This window comes from Papilio machaon, chromosome 6 (genome assembly GCF_912999745.1).
Source record: "Papilio machaon chromosome 6, ilPapMach1.1, whole genome shotgun sequence".
NCBI classification, from domain to species: domain Eukaryota; kingdom Metazoa; phylum Arthropoda; class Insecta; order Lepidoptera; family Papilionidae; genus Papilio; species Papilio machaon.
The window spans coordinates 760,051-781,015 of record NC_059991.1 but is presented as its reverse complement, the minus strand read 5'-3'; the positions used below and the strand labels follow the sequence as shown (position 1 = coordinate 781,015).

The following is a 20,965-nucleotide window of genomic DNA, read 5'->3' as shown; positions in this document are numbered from 1 at the left end:
TGATTATTGTTATTTTTATTTATGACACGATCGTATTACAACATAGGACTCTTTTAGAGACATCTCTATAAGTAGTCGTTTCTTACTGCCTACGGGGTGTTACTAATTAAATGTAGAATTACATGATTAAATGTGGAGGTGCACATGTAGCTAATCTTGACTAATTAAAGTAAAATTTGTATAAATTGAAAACACCAGCACGGCTGCCAAATATTCTTTTTATTCGTTGTTAAATCACTTATATTAAACTATATACATATTTAAACTAAAATTCCATTAAACTCTAATAATTAGTACATCCCGTTGTTAATTTCCCGCGCGCTATTATTCTCCTACTATTTTTAATCTATCTTTTTTCAAAAGGCAAACGTTTTAGTGGCCAGCCAGTAACTCTTTGGCAGAACGCAAACTCCTTGTCTACAAAAGAGGTGGGATACATGATTTTTCATTCAACAAAATTTAAAGCGAGTGAAAATTCTCCATCAGATTAGCGTGTCATATTAAGTTGCTTATTAATTTTTATCAGAAACAAGACTAGAAAAAAATTGTATAAAAATAAATTGGATGTTTTTTTTGTTTGTTTGGATTGTAAATAAAAATACAAATAACTTTACAGTGCTTCAAATTTACGGCAACATTATTTTAGAATGAATGGAGCTCTCGTAAACTTGGCTTAGAAAATTCCGCAAGCTCTTTGCATAAAGCAGGCATAAATACTGTCGATAAGGCTGCGGGCACATTGCAAGAGCGGATTAGCATTTATTATATTTATGTAAACTTACCTACGGCCGTTTCTCTACCAATGCCGTCACCGTCACGGGAACGAGAATCATTTGACGGCGCCGCGCCGAGGTAGCGACAATGCATTAACGAAAGCGGCTTGTTCACCACACGTCACCCGGCGCCGTCATCTCGATATTTTGTGTAGATCGGCGCTACCTCTTGAACGGTGCTGACATTGTGACGTCCCGATGTGTCGATAATACAAAACAGTAGTAAACGAACAAGTACATGTCCACCTTGCGGGCGCCGTACGTTGATTTTATCATGTACGGTGTTATTTTTGTTATTTGTAGTTTCATTTTAAGGATAATTAGTTGACTGAACCACCGAGATCGCCGCTGTGGACAAACGAACGCCGTCACGTCATTTTGATCTCGGACAGAAATCAGCTCGTGACGGTGCCGGTGACGGTGACGGTGTTGGTGGACTAATGCTCTTAAGGAAAAGAACATCGAATTACGCTAATGGATAAAACAGTAGTTTAATATTTAATTAATTAATTTCCGTCGACGAACTAATTCCAAATAGCGTCAGTTGTTTTAATATTTACACCGCAATGACCAATGTGTCATGTCACTATGAAACTGTGAACGACTGCTGTGGTCACAATTTATTCATATTAATGGATAATAAATATTTATGTTACTTCGTTATCGTAAATTAGGAGTTAATTGATTTTCACACGGATTGTTGAAGTTAATTATTTAAAGCTAAAGAGGTTAATACACAACTTAGTGAGATTGTAAAACCTTTTTCGTGATGATCAGCTGTTATGAGATAAAAGGAAGAGACAACAATAACAGTGGTAGACACCAGTAACAACAACATCAATAATACTGCGACTACACAGAAGAAATGCGTGAAGGGTAATTCCGCGTTTTGTCTGATGAGTGTGCGTGTCGGTGAATTCAGGTAGTCGCTTGCTCGCTTATCACCTTATACTTTACATTATAAATTATAATTTAAATTACTAATCTTATCTCAGTAATCTTAATTTCAGAATTTAGTAAAAATAACAACAGAATAATGCCATATTTTTGTCGCCAAACAGTATACATATTTTTATTTTATCAATATCCAATCTTCGGAACGTTTTCGTCCTTTGGTGAATTACATTTTTCTCTCCTTTGGATAGAACAATCAATTCGCGGCCGTCCCCTGCGCCCCGCTCCGCGAGCTCCACATTTCACGGCCGGTCTGCGTTTAATAGCCGGGCGGTGCCCGATAATTTTATTATTGGTGAAATTTTTTCCTCTCTGCCGATGACGTCGTGGAGCGGGCTTTATTGAAATAAAAATAATAGCACTAGTTTCGCATTAAAATTATCGCTCAGGGTCCTTTTAATGGCGTTTCGCTTTTCCCTAATCAAGTTTTAAATTAAAATTGTTGATCGTTCGCCCTGCCGCCGAGTATTTCAGACTTTTTATAGTCCATTGAGCATATTTTAACGAGGAAAATTCCATTGCACGAGTAAAAAAATTTAATCGTATTGCTCTTGCGGTATATTTTATGGCGGATTTGTCGTATTATTCGTTTTATGAACTCTTCTAGTGGTCAAACGTCATTTTTTTATGGTAAAATATACCTAGAATGAATTTTTGTCTCAAGCTTTATATCAAAAGATATGCAAATAGTCGTAGCATCGTTGTCTATGGACTTTTATCTTTCATTTCCATGTCGCGAGTTCTTTGGTTGCCGCCGAACAGAATTAATTGAACAAATCTACGACTTTTGTTGCAAAACTATGTTATATATTCTTTTGTACTTACCTTTTTGAAGAAAGACCAAAAATTTGATAATGAAGATTTAATTATATTGTCCCAGTTTTGGACCTAAAGTTTCTCTGTATTAAATTTCCTGTCATCCATCGAGCAAATATCATAGAGTAATGAATTTGCCTCACTGAATATTTGGGTTACAATTTTATTTCATCAGACATTAAAGTCGTGTTATTTTTGGTATTGAAATTCGGTTTATGAAAATACTTTTAATTTATTTAAAAAATCAATAACATCAAATATTTTTCTTTTTTAAAACAAACTGTTATATTTAAAAGACAGATGTCTTTTTCTTCAATAAATTTTATACTGTCAAATTATAGGATATGTATACCACAACACACATTTTCCCATGAATATTAAAAACGTTTAGGTATAAATATTTTAATAAGATCCCTATTACATTGTTTTAAGGTTTATATTGCACTGATATAAATTGTTTTAAAAATGTTTCAAAAATACAAAAGGGTAAAAAGTAAATTGTGTGGGTTCGTACAATGAAATAAAATGGATGAACGATCGGATCCTCGACAATAGTAGGGTTCAAATCGATTAATACGGTGATAATGGTCTAAAGTTACGTGAACCATGAAATAGCAATTCTTCGGGAAATTATTGGACGTATTTATTAATAAAATTATATATTTTATCTTTCTTTAGTAAAAATGCAATCTCTGATAGAGAAAATTATTAATATTGAATCAGTACTTGATCGTGTTTTTCTAAATTGAATGACATTAGAATTTTGAGACTGGATTGCATTTATACTAGAATTTTGAAAGCCATGGTTTTCCTAGTGACCCTATGGGCTATTTGCATCAATTAATCTCTTTTACTCAACCCAACCAAATAATGAATTTAGGATTACTTCGCTACTTTTAACATTTGTTACGTGTTCATTGTTGAAGTTATGTAGATGTTTTAAACACAAATAATGCAGCTGCAAACTATGATATAAGTACCTCGTTATCTTCATTACATTGTTTTGATATAACATTTCTATTTAATTTGTATTGCTTTAGTTTTATAGAAGACAAACAATTAGTAAAACACAACTATGCTCTTCTAGAAAGAAAATTCACAAAAAGTGTATTTACATCTGTCCTTTGAAATGCAAGTTACATATTTTTGATAAAATAAACCTGTCTTCTACATTAATCACCACATCACATACGAATAAAAGCGACATAAAATTTGTATTCGACCTCAAACTTCATAAATCTTCGACCAGCTTTGATTCATTTGACATCTTTAACGTTTGGACAATTTTACACGATTTGAATTGAGACTACTCGTAGTCAATAAAAATTACATACTCAACGCTGCACAAAGCGCAAAAGCAATCATTCATAGAGTTCAATACTTGAAGCGAATCGATTCAAAAACTACCTACATTGAATCGTAAACAATTAAATACGCGATAACAATGGTCAGAGCACTAAATGAGGCTCAAGGTATAGGCGAAAGGTCAGATGAAGTTAAGAATATTTATATAACACTTAAGTTAAGTTTATATTTGTCAACTAAAGTAATTATGAGTAGGTAACAATTTTGGAATTTAGCATTTTTTTTTTATCTCAAAAGGTGACAAACGAGCAAACGCCTACCTGAATTCGCCGAAATAGCAAGGCGGCCGTTGCCTATAGACATCCGCAAATGCAGATGCGTTGCTACCTTTAATTAACGGAGAAGGGGACGGACAGAAAGATGATATTTGCTGTTCCTCTGCGTTCCGCCAAATCCACTTCCCGTTCCTATAAGAAGGGTGGGAAGGGAAAGAAGAGTAAAATTAGGCCTCCGGCCCATTCGTGCTACCAACAAATATTGTTGTTGTGGGATCTACCACTGTTTAATTGTGTAAATTGTGTCATTAAAAAAATAAACTAGAAGGTAAGATTGGGTCTGGGGCCTATTAGGACAAAGGCCTAAATTCATGATAGTTTTAAAATCTGAAGAATCGAATGTCGAAATAACAACCTTTATTCTATTAAGCCCACATACCTTCTGCCTTGTTATAATGCCAAAACAAATTCATTATTTGAAAGATACTTAAATTCAGTAGCCGCTTATGACTTGGGTCACCGCTAAAACATTGAATTTAACATAACAATGCAAAAAGCTTTACAGACTAAAATATTATTGTCAAATGTAACGATGGCTTTTAAAAAATAAAACAAATACAATTCAGAATAAAAAAAAACAAATGAAAAAGAATTTGTTATTGTAACGACAGCTTAATGTTTGCAAGTTTTATTGTTAAAAATAAAAAAGTTAATAATCTGTAACATTAGATATTATCTTTGTAAAAACATGTTAACACATCTTACAATAGTATGGCAAATTTCGCGTTTAAATAAAGAATATTAGCGACACGACTTTTAAGCTCTTCAAATACGACAAGTCACGAAAAACAAGAAACTGTTTAACGTTTCAACTTTCCAAGTCTTTAAAGTATTTACTGAGAAAATATTGACTTATGTACAAAATGAGAAAGGCACGTAGAGTCTTACTTAAATGACCATGTTAGGAGACCGCAATGCACCGAAGAAGCTTTTGTTCTTCGATAGCAAAAACCGTTTTATCCGGGGTCAGGAATACCTACAAAAGTCCGCAAATAATTATATTCGCTGCACTAAAATTTGCATAAAGGCTAAGAGCGGACACGCGATATCGCCATAGAGGGAGCACGGGGCTACAATTCACAACGTCCGGAAGTCCATTAACGTTTTTACTAATTTACATGCTCGTGATAAAGGTAAGGGAGAAGCAATGGACGTGGAACTGGTCAATAATGTTATTGTGGGCATTGAAATAGAGAGTAGCGGACGTCGTGGAATACCGAGCATCTGCATTAGGTGTTATCGCGCGCTTATCTGCGTGTGCGCTCCGGCGAGCGCATTCGCTAATCGCCGCATCGTTTTACTCCCTATAGATTGGCGGGAAGATAATAACGTGAGGGCTTCATATCCGGCTCGAAGGGAGAGCGGCAGAGATTGAGAGCAATTTGCCATGCGGCGCCGAATTAAGGTTCCATCGAAGGGGATAATAAATTGTCTATAAAATCGAGTAGGTAATAACAAATTTTAAAACTCTATTTATTTTCTTACTTAAATTACAATAGGAAAGTGTTTGATAAATCGCGAAGGCATCATGAGACACACATTCCCTATCTGGGCCAATGTGAGCCATCACCTTTGAGCAAAACTTCAAAGGGATAGAAGTTTTCCACTGGCCCTTATTATGTAGGCGCTTTTTGTTTGGCGCGATCACATTATTCAGAACATTCTTGGATTGATTCGGATACGAGTGAGGTCGAGTCGTATGCATAATATATGTGACCTTAAGATCGTGTCGGTCGCTGAATATGTGAGGAGGCAATCGTAACGATCACCAAAGGTATATAAGCTTTTGACATCGCTCCGCGGAATTACCCAGCCGTCTATTTACATGGAAATGTGACCGAACCAACTTCAATGTTTACTCGACAAAATAATGTTGGTATCATATATCGGTAGAATGACTTTCTACGAAACGAACTTTTTGAAATGAAGTATTATAATTAAAATAACAACAACAACATATGAAAAATAACATATAAAAAATAATTAATAAATTCAAAACCAAATAATATGATACTAAAGTATGCTTTTAACTAAATTAATACTGAAACAAACCAAGCGATCCTTTAAACCAGTTACATAAAATAATAAAACAAACATTTGTTTCCAACTGAAAACTTCAGTCTGAAATATTTACAGATAGTTTCAAAGCAAAAGGAACAAAGGCGGCGGACATGAAAACATCCGCTGAAGTTTTTACTGTGCGCATAGTTTGCATGCAGGGAATTTGCACCAACGCGCCATTTACACTGATCAGTATTCTTGATGCTGCATACACGACGTTTACTTCTTATTGTTGAAAAGAAATATTCATTGAATTATAAAAATATCATTTAAGTACAGAGAAACAAATGCCATACGCGGAACTTTTGTTAGTCAATAGCAGTTTATTGTAAGCTTTGTAAATTTGATCAACTACTTTTGATGAACTTTCAATTTTAATATCCGATATACGACTTTCATTTCCGTTTGATTGTTCATCATAACCAACTACATCCGGTTCATATCAACTCAACAGACAAATTGATTACATGTTAGAATTATTTAACGAGTAGTTTGCAGAAGATCAAGAATAGAAAATGTAACAAAATTCACTTAATAGTTGGCAATGAATTATCTTCAAACTCAACCGCTATGACTACCGGAAACAACACTAAAATTATTATTTAAATGTTCTTCAATATGTCACGTTGTTTATGAATTAAAATTAATTTTACCAACGAGATATTTTCCTGTTAAAAGAATTATTACATAATCGAAAGTGTTACGTGTGAAAAATTTGAAGAAAGACGCTTCGTGCGGAGAAATTTTGTCAAGTGCAATAAAATACGATCAAGTCTCGGCAGTGTATTGGGATATTTGATAACTTGTATGTAAACAAAGCTTGTTTGAATTTCAGATCACGATCAAAGTGAAGGTGGTTCTTGCACGTTTATATCTTTTTGAACTTCGCCTTCGTACGTGTCACGCTTGTTTTAGAAATACATATTGGTATTCTGATGAATGCCTAACGAATTACAAAGACAATAAATTTTTATAAAACATTTATAAAATCTTCTTTTTGACATTTTGATATATATCTTCTTGTTCGCATCCTTATGTTGTACTTTTTATATTAAACTAGCTTTTACCCGCGACTTCGTCCGCGCGGAATAAAAAATAGAAAACGGGGTAAAAATTATCCTATGTCCTTTTCCTGGTTCTAACCTGCACACCAATTTTCAATCAAATCGATTCAGCCGTTCTTGAGTTATAAATGGTGTAACTAACACGACTTTCTTTTGTATATATAGATAGATATATAATATAGATATAGATTTATTGTAAAATTCAGTGTGCAAAATTAATCAGTTCCCGCATCACTCATATGCTATCTTAAATTTACTTTACAAAGATAGTTTTATCACTTAATTGGGTGAAGATGAAAACTAACTTACAGTACACTGAAATAAGTGACGTGATTTTAGCCGTTCACACCTACTTAGTAAGTATATTATATTTTCTTACCACATTTTTTTCAGTAATTTGGTTATTTGAATATCTGAGGTTATGTAAGTTAATAAAGGATGTTAGAAATACTTAACTAATTGAAAAATAACTAACTACCTTTCAAGTAGACTTCGATATAGTAAAAGCGGGTCAATCAACTTCATTGTAACGACACCGTGCAAGACAAATGATAACTGACATCACGGAATTAAGTTGACGAGTTTATTTAGAGTTCAAGCAATTGTTAATTTCCTTCAATGAGCTAATGGACCAAATCCTCTTTGTCAACATTTGTAATTGGTTGATGGACCCCTTGTGCGCGGTGCGGTGAAAGCATAAACTGTTTAGTGAAGAATTTTTATTCTCTATGTTTATTACTTCTTTCACGTATAAATAATGTAATTATTATTTTGCACTAACAGTTTCCAGCGACTTCGTCTTCGCGAATTTAAAAAGTATAGTAACTATGTCACTTATATATTGTAGCGTATAGAGGTATAGTGTAGCTTCCCAACAGTGAAAGAAGTTTCAAATCGGTTCAGTAGTTTCGGAGCCTATTCAATGCAAACAAACGAACAATCAAATCTTTCCTCTTTATAATATTAGTATATTATTATCATCAGCTCACTATAAGTCCCCATCGAGGGGCTCGGAGCCTAACCTAACTTAGGGGTGAATAGGCCATAGTCAACCACGCTGGCCAAGTGCGGGTTGACTTCACACATATCATTTAATTTCTTCTCAGATATGTGCAGCATCACGATGTTTTCATTCACCGTAAGAACATCGGATATGAAGTTTAGTATAACGTCTGGTAATACTCTATTGTTTATTTCACTTGATGTAAAATGTGATGCAAAAATATATGAAAACATCTTTTATCAATTTAATTATATAAAGAATTATAAATAAAAAGCTTCATCACATTAATAAAAATATTTCCTCATTTCATATCAGTGTATACCAACTGATGAATCTCAGATTAGTGTCTCCATTAATTTCGACATTTCCGATATAAGATCTGACCGTCTTATAATTGAAATCATTCGTTTATATCGATAATCGAATAACACAGCATCTGTCCTCTCGATCGAAAATTCAACAGTTCGGAAACCAGTTCTATTCGGTTAGAAAATTCCTTTTACAAGCTTCGATTCTTGGTGTTTTTACGATTCCACTGGAGCAGGTATTGGTTCTTTTAATGTATAATTCCTTTAAGTAAGTAAGTTAAGAAATTATTATTATTATTTTTAGTGAAAATTTATTTCAATCGCCTAGATTGAAATAAATTTTCACTGTATTTTAATATACCTATGTACTCGTATATAAATATTAGTTACCACTTTTATTACTTTTGAAAAATTTCATCAATAAAAAGACGTTCTATTGGTTGAGGTACGTATAATTGTTTTCGTTTTTGAGTTAAAAAAAAATCATAATTATATACTAGGAACTAATCCTAAGACCAAAAATGTCTGTAGTATCGGCTCGTTGTAGTGACCTTATATAATAGAGAATGGATTACATTAAAGGTATCTTGGTTTGGAATCAAATCTTCGACATTCTGATCTCTAGCAGCGATAACTCGTATCTATTTCCAATAACAGTAATGCTTTATTGAATGTTTATTTTAATCGCATCCTCCGACTTGAGAATTTGAATAGTTCTTTGACTTCTTTAAATATTGACCAAAGTCAAATATTGTATAAGATTACGAAGTGCGAAGGAATTCCAAGAGAAGCAATACGATATCAATTTGACCAATATTGACATTGGTTCAGTGTATAGAATTTTACTTTGAAAATGTAATATTGTTGAGTACATCAGTAAGCATTACACCTTAATCATTTAATGATAAAATGAAATTAATAAACATGTGTTATCATTATTTTGCCAAAATTTACTCCACTTTGACGATTGAATCAAATTCATGGAATAATAAATGTTATCTAATTATTAATTAAATTATATTTAATTCTAATACAACCGTTATTCCTATTCGAACTGCTCCAATCTATTGAAATGGCTACTTGAACGTATCTATAAGTATAAATTAAACACATCAGAGATAAAACAACATTACAAATTGCATCGACACACTGAAACATTCAAGCAACGACTAACATGCGATTGTTATTTAATATTTACATAAATGTCTTAATAAAATACCACTAAGGCCGAGTGTCGGAACACAAAAGGGTTAGCAAACAAACAACCTTTGCGTTTCTCTAATCCGGTGTAAGCCCTAATTGAAAGTTAGTCGGAGAAGTGACAGGGGCCCGTTAATAAGTCCACGGCCGGCCGCAGGCTGTATTGTGCTTTGTTACTTGTCAGATTAGCGGCTCCCCTGGCGCCTTCCACTAAGTAACGAACTACCGATGTCCGAAACTCACAATTTTCGAGCTCCATAATAGTTCGCTTTAATGCTAAGTACAAGACGTGATTAGTATACCATTCTAGGGTTGTATTAACAAATATAAAACTAACGACTAATAAAACAACCTCCAACTAAATTGAATAGAAACAATGCTACTATACTTATATTTTTATACTGTTGAATAATTTCGAATGAACAAACTAAAAAAAAGTATACCAAAGCCATTGTATCAAGTGACAATGAATCAAATTTTGAAGCAGAAGAAACAATTTAAACTAGTTACACTAGTCGCTGCGGTGGGCTATCAATCATGGGGAAGTTTACTGTAACAGTAAAGAGCCACTTATCTTTACAAAGTTTCCGCTGTTAAGTTCCCGACGACGGCACTGCGTCGCCGTTACAATGTCCCCGCAATGACGCCGCTCGACAATTTAGCCGGCTAATGTCTCTGACAACAATTCCACGTCAAACATTCCGGCTCGCTTCACGCTTATACGCTCCAATACCTTTGCTAAGAAACTTTGTTTACATGAAAATGTTTCAATACCTCTTTTATACAATGCGATTGTAATGGCTTTTAGCTCGAATAGTATCCAGGGAAAGAAATATAGACGGGGAAGAATAAGAATAAAACTAATAATGTTTTACTTCAACTAAACAATAGATATAATAAATTATTTGCATAACAACTAGTCGTTGTTTTGAGTGTAGAGCTAATGTACCCGTTTAGATAAATCAAGAGGCAATAATCGTAATTGCTCTGATTTATCTCTATTCTACGATAATTAAATTAGCAATGACATAAACGGAGCGGGAATTAATCACGTCGTGTATAAAGTACAGTATGTTCCAAAAGTACAAATAGACTGGAACGTGACTCGAAAGCAAAGAGTTCTATATTGTATAGAAACAACAGGCGATCAAAAACGGTAGTGTTCGTAGTGAGTGTGTAGCGGTAATTGCAATTTCTTTGAGATAAGATGAGAGTAACGGCGTGTATGACACTTCGGAGGCGATAGGAAATGTCAAATGTCATGTCGAGATAAGAGCGCCAGTAAATGTGGCCGTTGTATCTATTGGTTGTCGTGAGTAGGAAATTAATGCGTTCCCGTACTGTTGAAATATTATAATGAGAATTGAGTTTTATAAATTCTTGAATAATTTTTTAAGCATAATAAAGTTAAAACAACGTTTGAAAAGAATACATCATAATAATTTCAAGTCTCCATGAATGACTAAATATATCTTGAAAGTTGGTTAGATGCACATTTATGAAGTCTAAAACTGAACGTAAAAAACTTAAATTTTTCTTTTAACTATTGCAATATACCAGAAATATTTCAAATATATCCCTGTGCTGCAATATCTAAGCGGAACTGTATTGAACCACCATCAGATTTTCTGTCCCGCGGTTAGTCCATCAAACATGATTGATTACGTTCGGGAATATGGCGCAGGCAATCGTTTCGAGCGAATCTAGTCTCATTTCTAATTCGATATGCTCTTGTCAAATCCCATAACCGGGAAATGTAGAATTTTGTTATGTATTTTCCGAACAGGTTATTATTTTTTAAATTTTATATAAGAGAAGAGAAAAACTGACAAAATTATTTACATTTTTTAATCAATTCAAATCAATCAATCAAAATCGAAGTTTGATCCGGAGGTAGGATTTTGAATCAGCGTTCTGGTTATTCAAGTCGTCGTTTTTCCTAGAAGGTATGTTTTTTCAATTCTGCTTCTACTAAACGTACAATTTCACCTTCAACTCTGTATACTGCGCATATGATCCCTATGCACTTTTTCGTCTACTAATTACGTAAAAACAATGCATGCGTGATGAATGAGTTCGTTGCACCGAAGTGACACAGTAACGGCCTATCGTTTATATTTTTCCCGTTCGCTTTTGTTTTTTTTACATACATAATTAATGGAATCCATTTAAATAAACATGTACTTTTAAATTTTACTTGACCTCTCGAATACAAGTTACATCGAATTTCTGGATAAATGTTTCATACTTAAAATGATAAATACTATGAAATAAATAAATATAAAAAAGAAATTCATTTTCAAGTTCCACGTGAATGTAACAAATACATAAACATAGAAAGCTTTGGTATTATTAATGGTAAAATGAGATGAAATTATAAGTTACTTCACAGATCTTTATTGGATGCAGTTATAACATTATAATATTACTAATATTCTTTTGACGTATACAAAATTATCTCATGTTTATTTTAGTATTTGATTATTCACATTTTGAATGTTAAATCGGTACATTCCCAGGCAATAATTCCACACATCTGTCGAAATGGACATATTTCAATGCTATTTACCTTCGAAGAATCGTCGTTCAGAAACGTTATAAATCGACCATTTGACTATGGATATTCAAGTAGCAAATTTAAAATAGACCTTCACCGCCTTTCTCTTGCACTTTTGTATCGGAATGTCGCGGGGAAGTCGAATACATCGTCATAGGTCTAGGTAATCTGGTCGTCGATTCAGTTTCAATGGTTAATATTATCGTTGTTAGTTTGTGTTGTGCATAGTTATTAAACACACGTTTGTCGTAAAGGTCATTGCACTCCGATTGTTATTGGTTCTGATATGGTAGTCTTTGTAATAGAAAACGTTGTTTTATGCTCATTTGTAAGAAGTATAAATTATTCGGATGTGCAAATACATTTGTTGTTTTGCTATTGACCAGAGTTGCGCTGTTTTATTGCTTGCAATGAAATTTTATTTTGTTGCTTCAAAGATTGGTTTGTTTTTAAAATACAAAGGGTTTTAATATTAAAAAAGCTACAAAAATGAAATAATAAAGATTTGTTTAGCATAAGGTATAGTTTAGTTGGAAAATTGTTAACATTTCGATGCAAACGCTGCTAAAGTTATAAAGTGGTTAGTAATTATAGCGTCATTCTGTTCATAGCTCGCAACGTAGTTACTGTTGAAACAGAGGTCGCAAGTTCAATGAGAAAGCCTTATTTGACGTATTCTCTTGCTTAACCATGTAATTTCTCCTGCCAGTTGTCATCAAATCTGATAGCATCTATTATTGATCTTATTTTGAAGATAGCTGTTTGAAGCTTGAATATTTCTTTATATATTTATTTATTTTTTTATTTATTTCTAGGGAGACCAACAGCCATTTCTACAAAGTAGGTAAGACAGTAATTAATACAAATATAGCCAGTAATAGGTCCTCACAAATAGAAGCAATTTACACAAATATTTTGCGCGAACAATAATATAAAAAAAATACAAACAAAAAGTAAAAAAAAAACACAAGAAAATACAATTATATTGATCCTTATAAAAGAGAATCGATAAATGTTTAGTGACCTTTGTACTAAATACATTTCTAAACATTGGCCATCGAAAAATTTGAAATGAATTTTTCAGTGAGAATTGGAAAACAAATTACGAAATCATTATTTAATTTGAAGAAACTAATGAGATGAAATTATAAAACAGTTTTCCTGGTTATAAAACAGATATCACAGTAGTTATTCATACGTGATCGCTTGATAATTTGAAAGCGGCGCAATAAATTGGCTTTAGTATTACACAATTTCCTAATAAACATCACAGAAAGCGGCCGGCGTGTGATGAATGTCCCTATTCAATGTATTTAGTATCCACCGCGCACTATTCATTTGCTTTGTGGCAAAGATCATTAGTTATATTTTATATTTCGTTATTCGCTGTTTCCTGAACGTCTAAAGTTAACATGGCATGAATTAGAAGTACATCGGACTCAGATGACAGTGCTCTTTTCAATTCTGCTTCTTTATTAATGTCCGTGATGTTAGCCCTTCGACATTTCTATTGATGGTGCGACGTTATCTGCATTTCTCTAGTTGATGTTTTGTATGAAATTATATAATTATTCATTTCAGATATAGAATCGAATCCTTCGTAGAGTACAAGGTGTGCTAATTCTAGTAAATAATTATAGAAGGATTAATTTTCAATGTTTGTACTATTGTATTTAACAGCTAATAAATAATTACATTATGGTTACAAAGTGTTTGATAGATATTGAATTAAATGCTACGCAACTCACTTGCAAGTTAATGGACTAGTTCTTTTGTTAGTTATGGTTCCCAGCGTTTTAAATTTGTTTTTTTAGTAAACATAATTAGTTAATTATCTGAGATTATGTTTCTTATTTAAGAAAACGAGAAAGATTTTTGCTCTAAAAATACTTTTAGCCAGTATTTTTCTCCCATTTATCAATTCATTGTCCGACTGCTGTTTTCGACTTTCCGTTCTGGCAGTTTAACAGCCCGTCGAAGTAGTAAAATTTATGAGCGGAAAAATCAAAGAACGGTCACTGAAACTTAATGGACTTAGAAGTGTTACAATTTTATTGTTCAGATTGAATTTATTTCATGGGGAGCTACACGATATGGTCAGAGTGAAACTAATTAAGAAGTTAAAAATAGAACTTTGGAAATTTTAAAAATGCATGACATGAAACTTGCATCAAATTTTGAACAAAATTTTATTTTTTAACTGAAGTGTACAATTCTTAACATTGCACAATACACAGGAAGTTAAATAAGTTATACAATACGTGTTAATAGTTTAACAATAAATATTTTGCTAGCAACCAGTAAACTTTCCAAGTGTTCTCGAAGTCATTTAAATTTTACGCAGCACTCCGATCGGCAAAGGTTCGGGTCGACTCCAGTCGTACTATGCAATATTCATGATAACTTACCAACTTCTAGGTCACGGGATCGGCAGATCTTTGGAAGCTTTTGTGATTAGATGTTACAGTCTTACAATATTAAACAATCTATATATATATAAAAATGAATGCCTTACTTAATATACCTTGGTCACGCCATCACGCTGACCACATCACATGAACGGCTGGACCGATTTCACTTTATTTTTGTGTTTGTTATTGTCAAGAGAAGGTTCTTATGACAGAAAAATGTTGATGGATAAATGGATGGATAATGATGTTTGTTTGTAGGTATCTCCAGAAAGGCTTAATGGATCTTAATGAAATTTGGTATAGATATAAAACATAGTCTGGAAGAACATATAGGCTACAATATTAAGTTTGTTTTTAATTCCGCGCAGACAAAGTCGCGGGCGACAGCTAGTTGTTTTATTAAATAACTCCTCTTAAAAAAGTAAACGTTGACATAATAGTTTGATATTGATTCTGAACCACTATTTAATTTTTACCGAATAAAATAACAACTGATTAAAGCCTATCGAATAACAACTGGAAAAAAGTTGTCGTAATTCTTAATTGGTCAGTCCGACAAGCCCTTATAACAAGTAACAGAATGCTGTTTGGATATCTCTGAAGCCATTAGTGATAATAAGCCGTTCAATCTTAGTCTTCGGTGATGGGGCTGCAGTGCCTGGAGGTACTTCACAAATGATGGATGTTGGGTACGGAACAGAAACATTCGATTGTCGATGGAACGAAAATATTAAAGTGTGTTTTACCGTAATAATGAGTTCCTCATATTTATCATAGAACAATCGTAAGTAATACAATTGGTTGTGTAACAACGCATGAGTGCTCTTATTAAACAGTTTTTTGGGTATCGAGGCGCTGCTCTGCTCCACTTTACCTTCACACGCATCTTACATTACAACGGTGATTAGAGTCGTAACGTTAATAGTAATTATCGTCTTGGTTCATAGAAGGGGGGATATGGTTAGAGCAGTTAGAGTGTTGCTTATTGATCGGAGTTCGATGGCTGCCGGCCACGCTGTGCTGTGCATACTAATGCATCGTGCTCTTTGTTTTTCAGTAGCGCCGTCTTCGGCGCACGTCCCAGCAGACGGTCGGCGCGTTTGGACGCCACGCCGCCGACGCTATCGGTGGCGACCAATTCCGCGATCCAGTTACAAACTGTTCCCACGATGTTTTAGTTCGAATTAGAAACGGAACGTCCTGTTCTGTCCATTGTTAGGTTTTTAAGAAAAAAAAAATCTGTTAAAAAACTGTCGTCTAATAATTCATCGGATTCTTTTGAAGTCCGTTAATCGGATTTTTTTAAATCATCTTACATATGTCGTTTCGCATTTCGCTTCTTTCAAATCTTAATCTACTTATGAAGACATGTTCTTGCGATGCAGTTTAGTATAAAAATAGCTTCTCCAACGATCAAGGCATATGTTAATTCATGCTTTTGCAGCGTATATTTACGTATAGATAATCTATGAATTATACATCAGTATTCCCCTTATCAGGGATCTTCACGACGACGCACACAAAGGTCGGGTCGATGGAATCACAAATTAACACCCGTGTCGTCATCGTGTCGACTAGCCCGTGGCCCTCACAATGCACCATTGTTCTAACTAGTTAATTGCTTCGTAATGTTGTGTGAATGCCTCTATATAACTTTGTATCGAGCAATACTTATCTTTATATTATACACGATGACACGAACTTTGCATAAGTAGGCTGAACTTTAAAATTCAACAGTTCAGTCTTAATTCGTTGAAGTTTTAAATGAAGGGTTCAATAAACATTTTGAATACAAATTTGGGTATATTGTATTTTAGTTTTCAGTACAGTAAATTATTTAATTTTGTCAGACAAGTTCCAAGTGTTTGATTCAATATTTCGCAATATTTTGAGTGTGAATGTACAGATCAATTCGATCGAAGTAAAGCCGCAAACCGCTAGGATATTGTTTCGTCTAGAGCAGGGTTCAATAAACAGTTTTATTTGTAATTCGAGTACAGTTTAAGGAAATTGTCGCGGTTCGGATACTGTTAAAAAAATATCGGAGTTAAAAATTTTAAAGTGCATTAACCCGATCTATGATTAGAACGATGAACAATATAATTTCAATTAATTTTTGCCTTTAAAATTATTTGGCACAAAGCACAAATTTTCGAATGTTGCCAACCCCTGTCCTCGAGGATCATAGATAATGTAGGAATCAAGTATGTCCATGCCAATCTTCATGTTAAAAATTTCAAACGTAGTCAGTACAAATGTATGTAAATATAATTTTCTAAGAAGTCAGGAAGCCAACCATTAGTGCATCCGATTTCCGATATCCTCAACGTATTAGGCGATCCTAATAACCAGTATTGAGGAACTCTTTACTTATGTTAATGTTATACTCAATGTTTCGGACGGTCGTTAGGATACGAATAAATTGTTATTAATTATCATTGATTAAATTGGTATATTATTACATTGATTAAATTGGTATATTTATAATGCGCTTCTAGAAGTCATTTACATTCACTTGTTTCATTATCATTTCGTGGTTTAAAATTATGGAGGACTAGCTGTCGGCCGCGACTCCGTCCGCACGGTATTATAAATAAACTTTATTAGTAGCCTATGTGTCTTTCCAGACTAATCTACATCTATGACAAATTTCATCAAGATCCGTTGAGGCGTTTTGGAGATACCTTCAAACAAACAAACAAACATCCATCCATCCATCTATCTAAACATTCGCATTTATAATATTAGTATGATAAGTGTTTCACGCTTTCCTGTAATATGTCTGCATTAAATTATTTATGTGTGCCAATAAAATTGTAAAGGAATAGGTAGTCAATAAAGTTTATGGAGTACTAACTAGATTGTAGATTGTCTTACATTGTAAAATTGTTACTATTGACTATTAATTTCGTTACGATATCATCCAGTAGGTACTGCAAAAACTTTGCAATGTTTCTAACTTTCGCAAAAGCTTCTAAGAATGCTTCGTCAATTACTTAATACTTACGATGAGAAGGGCAGTGTTAATCCAAACAGCTGTGATATAAACACAGTCGGCACCTCACCGTAACTGCGAATTCCAAGAACACAATAAAAAGTTTAAACTCAGTAGAGCGCGAGTTCGGGGATTTGAGTTAAAGCGGGCACATTGCACACAGGCTCGCACGAGACTGCAACAAACGGTCAGCGGTTCTGTTTTTCTTCTATTGACACACATTGTCCCTGTCCAGCATACGAAGTTCCAATTACCGCTTATTTTTTCACTGTTTTTGAAACTGTGTCAAATTGTCTCTTACTTTCGAAAGCATCCAAATAAAGTTCCCATCAATCAGTTCTAGAATTTGCTTATAGCAATTATGGCATTGATCCCTCAATTGTCCAAATAAACATTTGAACATCGTCACATTTTGTCCTTAAAAATTAATACAAAAAATATGAAATACTCACGTTTTTATATCTAAATTACATTAACAATGAGATGACAAAATAATTTACTGAAAGCAACTTCAGTTTGTAATCTGATATCTCTGTCAACTCCACGCTGAAAATAAACACATGAGACACGTGAAAGGTATGTATTCTAACAGTTGCTACTTGAAGCAAAGAGGAGAATACTCACTATACGAATTACAATCTTTTGTTTGGTATTTTACGAAGAAAAGCCTTAGAAGTGTTGAAATGTGTTTTTTTCTCTTACTCGTATCTAAAGATGTTACAGATAGACCATGATTCTTAATAAGAAAAAGTTAACCTGGCAAAATCAGTTTAATAATAAAAAAAAATGATCTAAAAAATATCTGTGTGTTAATTCGGAACCCCATTTATTTTTGACGCATCAGGGCTGTAAAAAAGTACCTTATACTAAATTCGGATTTTTTTTTAAATCTTTTGCGTGCTCTCTTTGATTCACAACTACACCTACATCGACTTCCACTAAAATTTAAATCCCAACTTTAAGTAGTTCCTTAAAAGCTCTTTTAAATTGAAACGCTCCCATTCACTTCGAAACATAACAGTCGAGTAGTGAATAGCCGCCTTTAGAGCAGGTTATTTAATGCTTCGTCGCTCTTTTAAGAGAGTCGCGAACTCCTGCAGGACGCCATTTACGTCACTAAAAGTAGGGTTGAAGTAGATAATATCGGCTCTCTCTTTCACGCCTGTTGAACTCATTAGGAGAGAGGAGAGCAGCGGGAATAGGGGACGCGTTTTTAAAGGAAAAGGTGATTGAATGAAGATTGAACAGCAACAGAAAATGCAAGGCGATGTCTCATTTAGTTAAAAGTCAACACACCTTTTTTTATATTCCCATCTTCTGACATTCATTGAATATTGAAAATTATAATTAACTAATAAACGTTCAACTGTATTGGATTCCAAATAGGACTATACATATTCAAGAGAAATTCCAATAAAAAGAAAGTAATATGAAAGAAAATATTACTACTGTCTGCAATAATATGAAACGTATCTGGAATAACGAAGGTAATCCTCTCCGTACACGCTTACACTCCATTGCCTCAGAAATTGAAATTCTAAAAGAATTGAAGATTATTTTATAAGTCATTTATAAACGTCTATATACATTTCAAAGAAAATTCGAACTTATTTATATCGTTCTTTAAATGTATAATAGAATGGATTGTACACTAATATTTGGAATTTGAGATTGCGATATCTTTACTTAAAGAAAAACTTGATATAAAAACTCTTTATCCATTTGGAAACATAAAAAAGTTTCTATTACGGATATATTTTGGTTGTAAACACGAGTTACTGACCGCAAGGTATTGTTAGCGCCGCATAGAAGCCGTAAGCCAACACCACAAAAAGTTTACACTTTCTAATCATGTCGTAAATTTGATATCGGTGGCTCTCTATAAAAACTTTTATGTACAATTGACAAATAATCTTGTAATTTTTACTATTATTATTAATAACAGGCATTCGAAAATCGTTAATAAATTTTCATTGGCTTTTCTTTTAGTCAAAAAAATAGAAAACGGGGTAAAAATTATCCTATGTCCGTTTCCTGGTTCTAAGCTACCTGCCCACCAATTTTCAGTCAAATCGATTCAGCCGTTCTTGTGTTATAAATAGTGTAACTAACACGACTTTCTTTTATATATATAGACAATTTCAGGTACTGGTACATTTTTACTGTAATAGATGGCGTTACTAGTTCTATGAATTGCGCCCTTTTCATAAAAGATTACATTTACATAAAATATAAATTCATTTAATTTTAATTATAGAGCATCGAAACAGAAACATAAATATGATATTCAATTGAAATTAAACTATACTGTCAGATATGACAAATGTAATCGATTTTCAGAGCGCTACACTATGATAAAGAATTACAACGCGCGCTTCCCGGTTTAAAATTACTCGTTTCAATCGAGATAAATATCGATCAGCGGCTGACATTCCAATTACATTATAAACGTTACAACTCGTAAAGTGAGCCTGCGTACTCACCACACAGAGTAACTAAACACAGAGACATAATTACTAACTAACACAGACACGGAGATGCTTATTGAAGCTTATTTTATATCGCAACTCGGAATGGTTTATTAAATCACATTTATTTAACAAATAAAATGAATAAAGATATAGGAAAAAAGGAAGAAAAATCAAAAAATCGCGAGTAATATATATAAATTTGTGTAGAGTGAGACCTCTGTGTTTTGTAAGCTACTACGATCTGCTATTCAATAATACTACATTCGTTTAATTGTAACAAGCACATTTACGATGCACTTGGAATCGGTTATCTTGTATCGGCCGCTGTACCTTGTTTTGGTCCTCTTTGTGATACTGTCCCATATATTGTTATTGTTGTATCTATATGTACATTATCTTGGAAGCAATCGACTCGTTTATCATTAAACAATTAAGCAAATCTTTATTTTATATAAAAATAAAGAATACTTTTACTCCCTAGTTAAAGAATGATTAAAAACATGGAGCTAATAGATTATTTGATAAAATTGGCTGAAGATATTGTTGAAAAAAATGCCTGTATTCTTTACTTGATCCCAAAAAGACCTAATTCAGTACTATGAATTATCGAAGTTATTCTATTTACATCTATTAATATTGAGGTATCAACCTGAAAAATGCTTCGCTATTCTTGGAGAACTTCTACGTAATAGGCCTGTATTGACTATTACGT

At 33.4% G+C, this 20,965-nt stretch overlaps 1 protein-coding gene across 1 annotated transcript in view; it reads right to left on the bottom strand.

Annotated features, from left to right (window-relative positions):
- The window catches only part of LOC106710984 (netrin receptor UNC5C), a 90,863-nt gene extending 73,011 nt beyond the window's left edge, over positions 1-17,852 (bottom strand). The window contains exon 1 of the mRNA XM_045678265.1: positions 17,795-17,852. The gene's annotated coding sequence lies outside the window, so the exon portion shown is untranslated. The remainder of the gene's footprint in view (positions 1-17,794) is intronic.
- Between the last annotated feature and the right edge of the window lie 3,113 nt (positions 17,853-20,965).